This window comes from Dromaius novaehollandiae, chromosome 5 (genome assembly GCF_036370855.1).
Source record: "Dromaius novaehollandiae isolate bDroNov1 chromosome 5, bDroNov1.hap1, whole genome shotgun sequence".
Classification (NCBI taxonomy): Eukaryota; Metazoa; Chordata; class Aves; order Casuariiformes; family Dromaiidae; genus Dromaius; species Dromaius novaehollandiae.
The window spans coordinates 16,835,562-16,850,712 of record NC_088102.1 but is presented as its reverse complement, the minus strand read 5'-3'; the positions used below and the strand labels follow the sequence as shown (position 1 = coordinate 16,850,712).

Below are 15,151 nucleotides of genomic sequence, written 5' to 3'. Positions count from 1 at the left end.
TAAATTGAGTGTTTGTTATTGCAATTCCTGTTATTGAAAAATTGTAAATGTTAGATTAGAGGGATAGGTATGAATAAACACTATAAGAACAAAATGCATTCTTTAAGACTGAGTTTAACAAATATACTTATTCACGAAAGGCCAAGAACATACCAATGCGGGTTAGATAGTTCCTGTCTTTTCAGAGGTTACTTTGTGCAGGCTTTTGGGATATTATCTTTCTGTGAAGTTGAAAATGAGTGCTGAGATTCCCAGCTATTTGCTCCATACTTCTGTCGTTCTGCATGTGTTTCAATGCTGTTACTCATTGCCCTCCTCATTCTGTTCCCTCTATCTCTCTTCCTTTACCTTTTTTTCTAGCATTTCTATTTCTTCTTTGCCCTTAGCCTTTCCAGCACTACTTTTATGCCTGAATTGGCCTTTGATCATCTTTCTTCTTTGTGTCCTTCTGCACTTTGTAATGTATCTCTTATCTTTAGGGGGCTAAGGGGTGATCGATCACTTCAGAGTGAGTTTTTTCAAGAACTGATTGACATAGTTCACTTCTGAATGTGATGCATGCTTGGACCATATGCAGTTCATAAAAGCCTGAAGAAAAAATGGGCATCATATCCAGGTATTCTGACAGCTTATTATGTATCCCCCCACTCATCACAAGCACAACTTCTGCAACAAGTCTGTTGCATCCTTTTCTTAAAGTAAGTGAAGGATCAGAGACATCTTGCTTTGACTGAAGGTGGTGTAGTGCAGCTTGTGTGTCTTCCTACGGCAAGAAGAAACACTACCTCTTTCTCAAGCATGGCTTAGATATCTGGCCACTGGCACCCTGTGAGCAAAGGATGATAAATAACAAGTTGTTTGTTTAAGTTCATGTTGTCACATGCTTTGGCATGATTTAGATATGTTTACATACGTGTTCTATTCTTTTGCAGGGAACATAATATGCCTTGATCTCTAGGGGACTATCCTAAGATAGTCCAGTGGCAGCAAGTCCAACTCCATAGTGTTGGAACTGAGTTTGTACCTGAAATAAAGGCAGTGTTTAAGTAGACAGTCAAACTTAATCAAAACCAAACACCATTTGAATTTCTGGCTGTTCTTACCACAACTAGAAGTGATCCTGAACTGTTACTTTGAAAGATAGCTTAACTTGAACCAAAACTGTATATTAAACATACTGACTCAACTTCCTGATTCTTACGTTTATTCTTTAAGGACGAGTAAATTTTTTCTGGATATGAAAAAGAGTTCACATTCCCAGTTAAAAATAAAGGTAGTGTAGCCATTAAGACACCAGTGTCCCCCCCCCCCCCCCCCGTTTGTCTGCATGTTCCATCTATATTGTTTCCTCTTGTAAGACTCTGCATCCTGCACAATATTAACTTTCAGTAGTTGTTATGTTTCTTCTTAACATTTTCTTTTAGGTCTTGGGACTATTTTACCATCTGATTACACTTCACCAAGGAAATCGGTCATAATATAGTATTTAGTGTAAGCAACTTGCTAAGATACGTAGACAGACTTGCTTTGGCAAGGATGACAAAAGGAAAAAAATATATTTGGAGGTCTCCAGTGCTCGGGGAGATGCATCTAATGTTTAAAAGGAACTGATCCTCATCTGTCAAAGCCTTTTTCATGCTAGAATAGTATGTGTGAAAATCTAAGTGGCACAGTAGAGCATCACACTTGCTAGGAGCCTGGCTCTTTGAGGAGCTGTACACCCTCACTCAGTTTCTGATGACTTTCAAGGGGAGCTGAAGATGTTTGGAGTTCTTCTGGGACTCTTAGAGTCCCTTCAGAATTGGAGGGAGGGTGTCTGGAACTACTCTGCACCTTCCTTCGCAAAAACAACCCTTGGAACAAATTCCATTTTTTACAGTCGATACTTGAAATTACACATATTCTCATGGAAAGCTCTAGGTCCTTTAGTGTTATTAATATCATAGCTTTGGGACATGCATACATTGACCTCTATTTCTAAAATGCATCTATGAATATTGAAAGTATTTTGCACTGTATACAAGGAAGTGTGTATTCAAGCTGCAAAATATAAGGCTAGTATTTTTACTCAAGCATTATTGGACCTGATCAGAGAGGGCTAATTCAGGCATTTAAAATAATTTTAGGAGCAGGTCTATTTTGTAGTCCCAAAACATGGAAATTCTTGATGTTTAACAATATAGCATCAAATTTCATGATCACTGGCCTATATTTTTGAAAGCAGCTAATGATATGTGGTATCTCTTTCCCTATTTTCCCCTTTTGCCCAATGCGAAAGGGGTCCAGCTTTTCAAAAGTCCACGATATCTGTCCATTAAACATCAGACACCTTAAAAAATTTATCAGAGTATGAACCCAAAATGCCTAGGTGTGCTAAAACACAGAATCTGTGACTGAGTATACTTAAAAGTCAAACCTAAGATGACTGGAGAATGGCATTGAGAGTTCTGTCATATAATACTGCAGGTTTTCTTGTGGTGACAGTGCTGGGGGCAACCCTTTATCTGTGGCATGAATTTACAGCAGTGCAGTGGGAAATACATGTTAATGTTCAGGTCTCATGGGGTGCTGAGTCAGTGGCAGCGGTGGTTTCTTTCTGGTTGGAAGCGCTGCTTTTTGCTTACATGCGTTATGATAGATGGTACAACTGTTTTAGTTGCTTTTTTTACTGCAGAGATATTGCATGTGATGCTCTGTCAAAGGCCTGGCAGGTGAGTAGCCTTTTGCTGGTGGCTGCCCTTGGGGCTGGAAGGCTGTGGAGGGAAGGAGAGCCAGCAAGGAGGGACCAGGGTCATGGGAAGACTCCTGAAAGGAGTGGACACTCAGCCAAATCTCTGAGCTCACAAGGAAGAAGAGTCTTTTCTTAGGAACCTGGATAGGTCTGTGTGGAGCTGATGCAACTTAAGATGCCCCTGAAAACTGCTAGACAGCAGCAGGCTGGGATTTCCTCCTCAGTGCTCACAAAACTGTGTTGCCGTCTTTCTAGCAGAGGGTTTTCCGGGGGTAGTGGGGTTGCTGAGCGTCCAGCAAGTGTACTTTCCTTTCCTCTGGGTATCAGAGTTGGTGAGGAGGTTGCCAGCATATCTGGAGCCTCAGGACATGCAAGTAAATTTGCTACTGAGCAGGATGCTTCCTCTTCACTAATACCAGCAGCCAAAGCATTATCAAAGGGCAGGCAGTTTTGCATGCACATACAAGCTTAGGATACTTGGATTGCAATAAAATGTGGAACTGTAAACATGGCAAAGAAAGGAGCTTGCAAACTAAACCTGGTGCTATAGTTTTTTTTCAAGCAAAGTCCTGAGCTATCAGCGATTTTCTTCTGAGCCAAGGATGTGCAGTTTGCTGTGTTGGTGAGCAATTTCTTAGGACTCAGATATGAAATGTGGGCATTTCTTTTTCCCATGTTTTGTATTTTCACTGTACCATGCAGATGTGTGGTGGCTCCTGCCTCTCTCTCAACTGGGCCAATGGAAATAGGAGTTAATATTTATTTTATTTTGTTAGAATGTAGTGTTTTTACTGATTTGAAAGGGCTGGACCAAGCTCTGCTAAGGGAAAAAACAAAACAAAATATGGCAGGGTTAATAATTAGAAAGCTTTAAATTCAAGAAACTTGAATTCTGCAAGATTTGGTGGCCTTGCAGGTAGGGAGTGTGCATAGATAGTATGAAAGGTGACAACCGGACTGTAAATTCATGAAATTAGGCAGTTTCTTCATTTTATGCTTGAATAGCACCTTGCTCAGTAGAGTTTTGTCCATGATTGGACTCATAATGTGACTTCTTTGGTCCTGGAGAGAACAGACTTGTATCTGTATTGCATACATCAAGCAAGCTGAGACTCAGCACTGCACTGTTATGTCTGTATGACTTCCAGATCAGAGCAGGGTTTCAACCAGCTCCTTCCAAGATGGTTATGGTGACTTTGTGGTCTGTGTAGTGATGAACATGGACACAGGAGCTAGCTGAAGAAAGACCTCCTACACAGTCTCTCAAAATCAATTTTCCTGGGCTTCAGTGGGATTTGAATCAGTCTCTTTTAGGCTGAAGTTTCCACTGCTCAGTGCCAATAATTGGGTCAGCTATTCAAAAGCGCTCAGCACTTACTATTCTTGTAATATCCTTTGTAGTCGTATTTTCCAGGCAGCCCAAAAGACCTGGTGTGTTTAGGCTAAAGAATGAGCATTCACAAAAGTTTTTACTTATATCTAGGGGGTGTAGCATTATTAAATGTTCATCCTCCACATATGTCCCAGGTAATTCTGGAAATGATAAAATGTTCTGTGGTCCTGATAAATGTTGCTTTCACATACACGGCTCTGATAGATTTTGGAGCTTTCTTAAACATTTCTGAGGGGAGCAGAAACAATTCCAGCAGTTACATAAACTCTGAATTTTCTTTCTCTCCTCCTACCTGTTTGTTTCTAATAAACATAAAGCTTCTAATTTCCTTTGCACTCTGGCATGCTAGAAATTAAGAGAGTAAGTGCTCATGCTGTTTTTCTTTGCCAGAGTCTGGCTTATACAACAGATTTTTACTCTGTAAGACAGATTTTGCTGTATTTGTGCTTTTTTCATCTCCCCCTGAGGAGTATTAACTCAAAGCAATCACAAGACACCCATCCTTGCCTGCTGCTTCTTGAACTGTTATATCTTCTTCTTTGCTGCCTGCTTCTCTATTTGAAGCTTTTCTTTAATAGGAAAAAGCAACAATCAAAAAAAATTAGAGGCTGTCTCCTTTCCTAGAATGGTAACTTTGATGTGAGAAAGCTTAAACATGTAAAAGCACTTTTGTTCCTATACAATTTACTTTTAACAGCTTATTCTTTCCACTCAAATCAGGAAAGGTAGAATGCTCTGTACAGTACAGTACTGCGAAAGGAAGATGTGTGCACCCTTGGAAATGCTGAGCTGCTCATGAAGCTATAGACAGTGCATGTTTATGGATCTGGGTTTCTAAGCAATCTCCAAAGCTTGAACGGATTACAGTGATATTTTAACGAGGCTGCTGGCATCCGTCACTAGCTTGCACTTACTGAGAAAGCTAAAAGATGGAAGAGTGTAATTATTTCCACGTAAGGTAAATTCTAGTGGCTGATTATCATAAGGACTTTGGTGCTTTAAACTTCTTAATCTCCTCTAAGCCAAGCAGGTAAGTCTTACAGGCTTCTCTTCTAGCTCTCATTTTGGTGAGGGAGTGGGGGCTCGCAGGGGACTGGCAGTGATGGGAAATGTGTTAGATATGAAGGCAAACTGTACTTCTTAAATGGTAAAGATGCAGTAGTACTTGCATGTTGTCATTTTCTGTCAGGTTATAAATCCAATACTTGTAAGCTAAAAAATTTCCATGGCAATATTATTGCTTTCCGTAGCCAAGATCTGGCTATCTTTCCATACTAAAGTAATCCCTAACATAGGCAAATATTGTGTACACTTATATATTATTGGAAGAGGACTTGCACATCAATTAGCTGTACCTAGTGAAGTATCTGTGTCTAAATCTCTTCCTGCAATCATGTAATTACTTCTAGATTGATTACTGTGGTTAAAACAATGTTTTTCTATATGCTAGACATAATAATATGTTTAGAATTAACTTTCTAAAGATGATTTTGGTTGAACAGCTTTTTCCTGAAAACACAATTTGCTAAACTGAATCCCTGGGCAGCTTACATTTCAGATGAGTCCTGCACTATGGCAGAAATACTGTGTAAACAGGAGGTTTCCTAGCTCTCAAGTGGGAATGTAACAGTGTCAAAAATAGATAAATCTTTCTCTTTCACCCTTGAAAGAACAGTCACTCTCTTTAAGTAATGGCACTGCTATGCCTCTAGAGGTAAGGCTTCCTATTTGAAGACTTTTAACGTAAAAGATCTGATTATAATTGAGAAAACAAAAGACACTTTGACCATAAATAGTTTTCTCATAATTAAGTTTTTCTGTCCTCTGAGAATGTTTACTAGTTTAAGAAATAATTATTGTTGAAGGGCAAAGATTTTACATGGTTCTCTAATATTTTTTTTCCCAAGAATGACTATCTGCTCTAAGAGAGTATGCTGTGCTTAAATATAGATACTCGTATTTATTTTTTGTTTTAAAATATGGTTGTTTACAGAAAGCAATTTAAGCTCTATTTTCCATCTGGCTGTGATAACTGAAACAAAACCGTTTAGCATATGCAATTATAAATAAATTTCTAAGAATTATTAGATGTGTAATTAGCAGAAGACTGAGTTATTATCACTTTCTCCTCTGCATAATAATTCTGCATAAAAACATGAGAAATGACTCTCATTAAAATCTCACAGCAGATCAATCCTCAAAAGGGAGTGAGACATTAAAACAAAGCATTTAAGATGTGCAAACACTGTGATTAATTAAACAGAAATAGGCACTAAAGAAAGGTTTGAAAACAAAGGGAATGTTTAAGAAATAGATATCCCCTAAACACTTAACATGTTTTGACCTTTCTTTTTTTTAAAGGGGAACTTCAGAGTATCTTGGGAATGTATATTTGTATATTTTGTTTTGTCTTTTGGCTCTGAGGAGTCACCGTGAATACCTGTGCATTATTCATCTGTAAACTTTTCAAAATACTAGTGAATTAGTATTGAATTAGAATGGAGTGATTAGTTAGGGAGGATTCAGAAAAGCCGGCCAGGACTGCTGATGGAGTCAGCTCTTCCCTGGATAAGGTGTGTTCTCTGTGGAAGTTTGGGGACTTTGTGATTTGTTGGCAGTGACTTTCAGCAGAAGGCTGCCCCTGAGGGTACCTTCGCTGGTGGCAAACAGAGAACCAGACTAAACCCTCCGTGTCAGCAGGCGTTAACTAGATGAGTCTCACTTTTACGAAACAAATTAAAGCTAGGTATATTTTGGAGAACAGTTGTATTCATAGTAGCAACATGAGCAGATACTTAAACCCAGCTTGTGTCAAATTCCTCAAAATGCATTTATTCAGGTACTGTGAAGTACCACGCCAGAACTCCTGCTGTCCATTTTGGGGTATTTAATAATCTGTAGGACTCCTTTGGTTGCTGTGAAGTATTCATTCCATCAGAGTACTGTGTGTAGAGCACTAATTCAGAGCTCTAGGTACGAATCGTATGAATATACAGGTTATGATTTTTTTCCCTAATGCTTAGAAGTTATCCCAGGGTTAGAAGTCTCCTCTCCACCTCTTCTTGTTTAAAGCACAGCTACAAATAAAAAAAGGGAAGAAATGACTTTCTCTTCTATGCTATAAAGTAGTAATGTCATGTAATGCACACGCAAGTGCTTAACAAAACTGTAATAGGACTAATTTAGCCAGTGCCTGTCTAATCCTTCATTAGCATACTGTTATGTTTTTTGCCCAGCGGGTATATTGCCTGTTGAGAAATAATGGGAATATTTATTCAGCAGTAATAACTGTTGCTGCTTAACTTACTTGAGAGCTTTTCTTTACCTTGTGCGAACATGCTTATCTATAAAAGGATTTCAGGCAGATGATCACCCCTGGGATTTGATGAATTCCTGTGTTGTATGTCCTATCTTATTATGTGTCTGTACAGCAAGATTACTGTTTTTCTAATGAGATTCCAGTTCAAATAGAGACACAGCAAATATATCAGTGCTTCTCAGAAAATGGTGCCTGTCTCCCAGAGTGGTGTAATGTACACATGGAGCTAGTTTATTTAAGCTGTGTTGTAAGTGTAAGTCTGTCTTCATTTGGTGCAATAGGCGGTGACAAATAGGTTTGTACGAGAAAGGCTGTGCTAGTAATAAGAGCAGAGCCCAGTCCTCTTTCCATAGAAATCAGAGAGAGTTTGCCTACCTAGGTCGGGAGGAATAGGATCCGACCGCTCATTTTGGTGTGTTACTTGCATTCAGTGTTGGTGACCCAGAAAAAAATATGTTTGCTGCTGCTTCTTCCTTATACAAAACTGCATTTTAGCTCAAGATACCACTTTTTAAACTCTGTTGAGATTATTCACTTATGTTCCACTTACGTGTTAGGGAGTTTGTTTCAAACCAGGTTTTTCGTTTTCCGAACAAAAAAGTTATTTAGTCTACGCATTTCCTACAGTGAGTATAGCTGTGCTACTATCCAGGTTTTCACACTTTTGTGCATACATTTTTGATATAGCTGTAGTGAAATGTGACCCTTAGTGTTGGGCTGAGGCAAGGAGGGAAGTGCTTCATTACCAATATAGAGCTGATTGAAATTAGAGCAAACTCTGCACTGTTATTAACTATACCAATGTAAATTAAGGATGTTTCCATTGAAATCAGGGAATGTACATGAGGTTTACTTTGCTATAAGTGAAATTAGAATCAGATTCATTAAAAGTTTATTTCAGACTAACTTGTAAAGGTGTGAGCAGCCCCATCAGCTATTAACCACAAGCTGTAAACTTCTGTCTTTCATTATTCAGTTAGAGGTTAAGTTGCAGTAAAACACCATTTACTTAAAAAGAAAGAGAACAACCAGTCTAATATATGTTTTATTTTACTGTCTTTACTTACCTTTAGCTGTACTGTTTTCACACTGATGTAAGTTTTTGTCAGCTATGATAACAGCTGATAACAGTCTGATTTGCACTGTGGTAAACTAGAGAAGAATCCAATCATTTGCCATACAGAATACTGAAAATAATTGTTATAGTAATATTATCTTGAACGTATGTTAGAAATAATTTGTATTATATTTGCATAAATATTATTATATTTACAGTTAAATATACTGTAGATAGATAGAACTGTATGTGTATGCTATGTCATGTTCTTGGAGATTTTTTTGAAAGAAATTATATTTCTTATGGTTAGATTTTCCAGTTAATTGCTGATGATGATCTGGAAATGTATTCACTGGAGTTCGAATTCTCTTGCACGTATTATATGAGATTTAAACTAAAAAGGCAAGAAATCAATTCAGTTGTTTGTGCTGTAATTGACTGAATAGTAACTGAGATACAGGATATTTGAAAGGTCAAAATGAGAAACGTTTCCAGAGAACTTTGCAAATTATTCTCACAGGTTTTTAATTAAAAATTGGTGCATAATTAAATTGTACCTATTATTTCATACTTAACAATTTCCATGATCTGTGTGTGTCTTTGCAACTGTGTTAGAATTACAGTATCCTTTATACATGATACTGCCTTTAAAAACCTAATTCAGTTCTCAAGATATGGCAACTGTAGGAAAAGGTGCAGCTTAAGCATTAAAGTGACGGTCTCTATTAAGTATTTAAATCTGACTGGGATGAAGGCCAACCTTCTGGTGAACAAGCTATTTCAGTTGCTTCTGGTGACAGGCAACACGGTGGCGGTGAGCTGGGTGAAGGGGGAGGAGGTGAGGTGGCTGTGTGCGGTTTCCCAAAGCGCGCTCGGGCGGCCTGCGGGGAGGGACCTCCCGGTGATGGTCGTTGATGAGGTGGTCTGAGCACCTGAGGAGCAAAGCTACCAGCATCCCGGCTCAGGCTGGCACAGCCCTGCTTTTGGCTCCCGCTTTTGCCCTGCCCTGGCACTCGCAGTGAGATCCGTGCAGGATGTCGCTTCTTTGGCTTCTTACAGCTCCTGCCCACATCTCTCCAGCCCCCAGATCTCTTCGTCCAGGGACCACAGCTCCGCTTCTGGGCTGGGGGGCAGTCGGGCCCCAGAAGCCTCTACTCCTATGTAAGGAGCCCATCCGTTGTCCCCGTTGGCTCGCTCCACTCATCCCCACAGCTTTCTTCCCTGCTGTAACAGCACGGGCATCCCACCACCCACAGGAGCCAAGGCATCGTGTCCCCAGGCAGGGCTGCGAATTCAGAGCAGCTGCAGCCCTCACTCACCTGCTTCAAGTGCTGTCCTTCTGCCTGGTCCTTTCCTACACTCTGGACTAGAAAAGATTGACAAAAAGCCCTTTTTTTCTATTTCTTCCCATTTGTTTCCCTCGGGCCTTTTCCTTGTTACCAGGTCTCAGCGACACAGAGATGCTAGTCTAAAGTATGAAACAGGCTTCTGCCCATCCAGTTGCCATAGCTTGTTGCACCTCCCCATCATTTTAGTGCCCAAGGTCTTGCGATATGGACCCTAGCTGGCTGCGGTACCTGAACACTCAGTGGTGCTCCCGGTCTGATTTGGCTGCAGTGACCTACCTGGTAGCGATGTTTATGCTCATGGGACACTCATTTTCTCAAAGAGGATAAGGGTATTATTGAAAGGATGGAAAGGTGGGAAGAGGAAAGAAATAGAAAATGGAATAGGAATGGAACATTATGTGCCTTAGTCAGCCTTTTGAATGCCTAGTAAAAAGCATTTATCCAAGATGGAATTCAAGGTTTGTGCAAATGAAAGAGAGATGCTATACTTGCTTTCTGTCAGGGACTGAGTTTTATCTAAGCTGCTTTGCATTCTCTAAAAAAAAAAGGCACAAATGTTGACATCTCCAAAACTACCACTGCTACAATTACTTCTAATAATCTGATGGCTCCTTTTTACGTGCCAAGCAGTTTGCTCTCAATTTGAAATTACCAATTGTTGACTTGCTTTCTTCCTTTGGTTGTTTTGTTTTATTGCTTGTCCTTCAGCTGCCCTTCCCTAGCACTTTTGATAAAATTTGCTTCAGTACAGACAGCTTCACTGTTTAGTATTCCTGCTTGTAAAAATAAAGTACAAAACAAGATACATTACGATATTGATAACTTATCATCGCACTCTTTAAAAATTGCATTGTTGAGGATAAGAGCAGATACCCACATGAATGTAAAGGGGTAAAAAGGGGAAAAAGTAGAACAACTATAGCCTATCCTGTTGAAACAAATCTTTCTTTACCAAGTATATGATGAAATATGTTCATGTAAATACAATAACGTCTTTATGAGAATTAGGGAAATCTCTCTACCTCTTTCTGTTCCCTTTGTCTGTACATTCGTATGCTTTCCAGCCTTACCTCCCTCCCAAGCACATATTCCCCTCCTAATCTTTTTCTCTATGTATTTCTGTATATTGCATGTACTACTTACCTGAGACCTTGCCTTAGGTTCCCCCTTCGATTTAGTATGTCATGAATCATTATACAAATTCGAAGGAAAAAGCAGTCGTTTCTTATGCCCTTAAATGATCCTTTTCCACAAGTTGAAAGAAATCATCAGTTGCATGTCAGACACATGATATCTAATCATATTTCATGTCCTCCTACCCCTTTTCATTCAGAGAAGAAAAAAGGAATATTGAAACAATATGTAACCTTACTACTGCAACTGCACCAAGCAGTTTCCCCTTGTTTTCCTGCTCCTACTCACTTCCCAAGTGAGACATCATCTCTTTGATTCTTCTTCCTTTTGCATGTGTTAATGTACATCCCTACACTTGTGTAGTTTCGCACTGGTTTTTTGTATACTCTTATGATCCAGTGGTCAGCGTGTGACAAACCATTACCTAAAAAATGATAGATGTGTAAAGAGTGAAATAACTTTTTAATCTAGAAAGGGAGAGATTGAGGAGAGACATAATCTTTAAATACATAACAGGTAGTTGCAAAGAGGAATGGAGGGGCTCTTTTCCTTGATTGTTGTGAATAGGACAAGAAATAGTAGGTTTAACTTTGCAGCTATGGAGCTTAGAAATACCCTTGTTACAGTAGTGAGGCACTGGAATAAACTGCCTTTCAAAAGCATAGAGCCTCCAGAACAGAGGCTTGTAAGCGCTCGTTTGAAAGTCATTTCCCAGGAATGGCATGTGCATGATTGATCCTGCTGTGAGACAGCAGTGGGTTAGCTCCCTTTCAGTCCTGCTTTTTGTCATTCCTCAGCACTTTGCAAGCATGTAAACTTGTGGGATAAAGGGAGCAATGAAGGCTATGAGAACAGTGGTGCACAACAAAATACCTGTTTTGCATCAACCACTGCTACAGAAGACTTATGTTGGATTTATTCCTATCAAGTAGCAAAGATGAGGTACTATGAGAGGTAAAAGAAATGTCCAAAGTATCAGAAGAAGAGATTCAGGGAAAGTGAACGATGCCAAATTAATTATATAAATCAGTGACCATTCAGGGGCAGTCTATGTTTAGTATCTTAATTGATCTTAGGAGAGCATGGGAGAAACATTTACCTGGAGGCAGATGAACTACTTGTTGCAGGATCTCTTCCTTCGAAACATCATTCTGTATCCTGTTGTTGACAGGATACTAAGTGAACTTAATTTACTAAATTAGTACTGAAATTGTTTTATTTCTTTATGTGCCGCACTGGGGGAAAGATCATAGATTGTCACAGGTAGTTTTTGCCAAGTTCAAAGACAAAATCGGAGCTACTAAAGGAAGCTTCTAATTAACTTTTTCTTCAAATTTATGCACGAAGAATACCCAGTATATGCTCATATCAGTAGACATATTGGATGAGCTGAATACACTGTGATCTGTTTCATATAGCAGCTCTGCTGAGCTGTTCTGATGGTCCTTCATGAGCTTCGAATATACAAGAACAACTTCGCTCTGTTAAGGAAATGAGGCTAAACTGTAGAGCTTTCCATATAAAGCATGGAAGTAGAATGAAGTGAAGCCGAGCTATTGTCAGAAAAGTCACTCTTTAATTTATCATGGTCTGTCCCCTTTTCATCAAGATCTGGTGTTTGGCATTTCAATAGCACACACACAAGCTATAGGCTGGAGTTTTTCTAAAGAGAATTATCTACCTGTTTTTGTGACTACAACTAAGGCAGTTCTCAGGGCTTTGCCATTTAACTTGTCCTGTCATTGTGACAGAAATAAGCTGCTGATTTAGGGTTTTTGATGGCTATCACATGTGAGCAGTTTGGTCAAGACCTGATACTGCACTTAGTGCCAGGCAACAGGGAGAGAAATCTTGAGGGCCTTTTCTTTCTCAGGTCTTACCTGAGCAACAGAAAGACAGTGTAGTCAGTGCTGAATGAATGCCATGATCTGACTAAAGATTTACCCAACATAATAGCACAAGAGAAATTTCTTGTTTTGGACACCATGTTGTTGCAGAGTTTTTTTTTCACTCTCTAAGGCCACAGGAGTCACTGGAAGTCCTGCCATGAATTGCAATGGTCAGGCCCTGTTTAGGATTTGTCCATGTGGCATCTACCTTGCATAAATCCTCTCTCATTCCTGCGGGGCTGTTGGTCGGGCTGTTCTAGGAGTCTCTTAGGGCCAATGTTCAGTTATCCAGTCCTGTCTCCTTTATGGTCAAAAATGCATGGTGGTGTTGCTGCTTCCCTCTTATAAGCAAATTAAACACAGCATCTGTTAAAACAGTGACAGAGTTACACTTAGAGCTCTGCTTTGCAGCCTCCGAGAAGCACATCTGGACAACTCTTCTGGACAGGAGCTCTGGTTTCCTTTGTGCTCTTTCAGTTGGAGAAGGTGCCTGCTCTGTCTTTCTGCAGCACAGTGTGATGAAAGAGGTCAGAAATAAGGGGTACACTTGCCCTCTTATTGCTAGGACAGAGTTTAAGCAGCCGCAGCCTTAACTGCAAGCCTGCTTTTGAACCCATGCTTTGGCATAACTGTGGGAGTTGCTCATCATTTTGACACCACCTTTGCAACCTGGGCAGACAACCAGAGAGTTAATCCAGCTTTCCTTTCCAGGGGGTAACTGCCTTTTTGTCCCTCCTGCCCCAGGTGGCCCATGTCCTCCCATGCCCGGGCGGGCTCCCTCCCAGGCCGGGGTGCCCCGTCGCGGGCTGTGGGGATGCGGGGGCTGCTGCTCGAGGCAGCGGCGGTGCTGCTGGCACAAGGAGGGCTCCTCGCCTGAGCCCTGTCGGTGCAGCACCGAGCTGGGGGGAGGGCAGCCCACGTCCTCTCCCCGCTGCATCAACGGGGGCCTTTGGTGTCCATCGCAAAGCTTCCCCACGGGGCAGCTGGGGGCACCCTGGGAAGACTCGGCACGTAGGAGGGGGGGGGGAGCCAAGGAGCCCTTCTCCTCCGGCTCTCCCCTGTCTCGGGGCTGCTGCTGCTGGCGTGGAACGGGAGCCGTCCATGTGGCTCCCCAGAGTTAGTTGCTCAGCAACCAGGCTCAATTAATATGCTTTGCAGAAAGTGCAGGGGAAGCCCAGGCTGCCGTCAGCGAGGAGGCAGGACGCTGAGGGTGACTCAGGATCCCACTCCAGCCTAACACCCATTTAGTCCCCACCCCATCCTCTCCCAACCTCCCTTCACCGTTCTTCATCCCTTTCTCCCTCCCTACGATGACTTAGTGTGCGTGTCCCCAAATCCTGCAGGCAAGGTATCTCCTGAACTCTCCTGCTCTGAGGGCTTTGCTTTTCAATTTAATTTGTTTACTTGGGTTATTTGTCAAGCGTTCTCCAGTGCTTATCTAGAAATTTTAATATTCATGCTCAATGGGAAGGGAAAGGGACAGCTGGTGTTATGGTCAGATGGTTTTAAAGATTCCTTAAGATGAGAAGGGTTGTTTGGTAGCACACAGTCGAGCAGTAGTAATGAAAAAGCATCATGTGTGAATTGGGAAAGTTTTTGTCTCTTCCTTTATTGAAAATAATCAGCACTCTAAACATAGGAGACCAAAGAGGTAGTACTGATCATTGTGAAACACATAGCAGAATAAATGCAGAGTTGGGTTTTTTTCTTTTTCTTTTCTGCATAGTACTTTCAGGACTTCAGTAAGATATTCTTTTCTTTTTTCCTTCTTTCTTTCTCTGATTTTCTTTGGAGTCCGTCTGATGACGCAACGAATCTGGGAGTGAAGAACTTCTTAGAGCTGATTGGAAATGGCATTGCAGAGCTGAAACTTAACTGGAGGAAATATATCTCCTGAAGAAGAAAATATAATGCACTTTAAGGATCTGACTTCTGGTGAAAAATTCAAGCCTAGAGAAAACTTGTCCACTTTGTTAGGAAGAATGGGTTGGACAATTTTCTTCAGTTCCAAAGGATATCTGAATGCCATGCTGAGCTTAATCTCTGCAGCATGCTCTGTGCTTCTCATCTCTTCCTGATGCACTGCATGGTAAGGCCTTTTCCCTTCCTTAATAATAATAATGATATTTCTGGTATGCTGAGAATTAAATAATAAAATGAAAATTGAAAAAATGCAAAGAGCTGACAAAAGAACATTTGTTAGTGTGGTTGTTTCCAGGAGCAAGTATCCTGATTACTGCAGTAGCTTTGTAAGTTCATTTCTTTTTTCCTTGCTTGTT

At 40.7% G+C, this 15,151-nt stretch overlaps 1 long non-coding RNA gene across 2 annotated transcripts in view; it reads left to right on the top strand.

Annotated features, from left to right (window-relative positions):
* LOC112987696 (uncharacterized) overlaps positions 1-14,948 on the top strand; it is a 136,157-nt gene extending 121,209 nt beyond the window's left edge. For both annotated transcript variants that reach the window (XR_010389328.1, XR_003260349.2), the window contains one exon: positions 14,667-14,948. This is a non-coding gene — a long non-coding RNA (uncharacterized LOC112987696). The remainder of the gene's footprint in view (positions 1-14,666) is intronic.
* Positions 14,949-15,151: the final 203 nt, after the last annotated feature.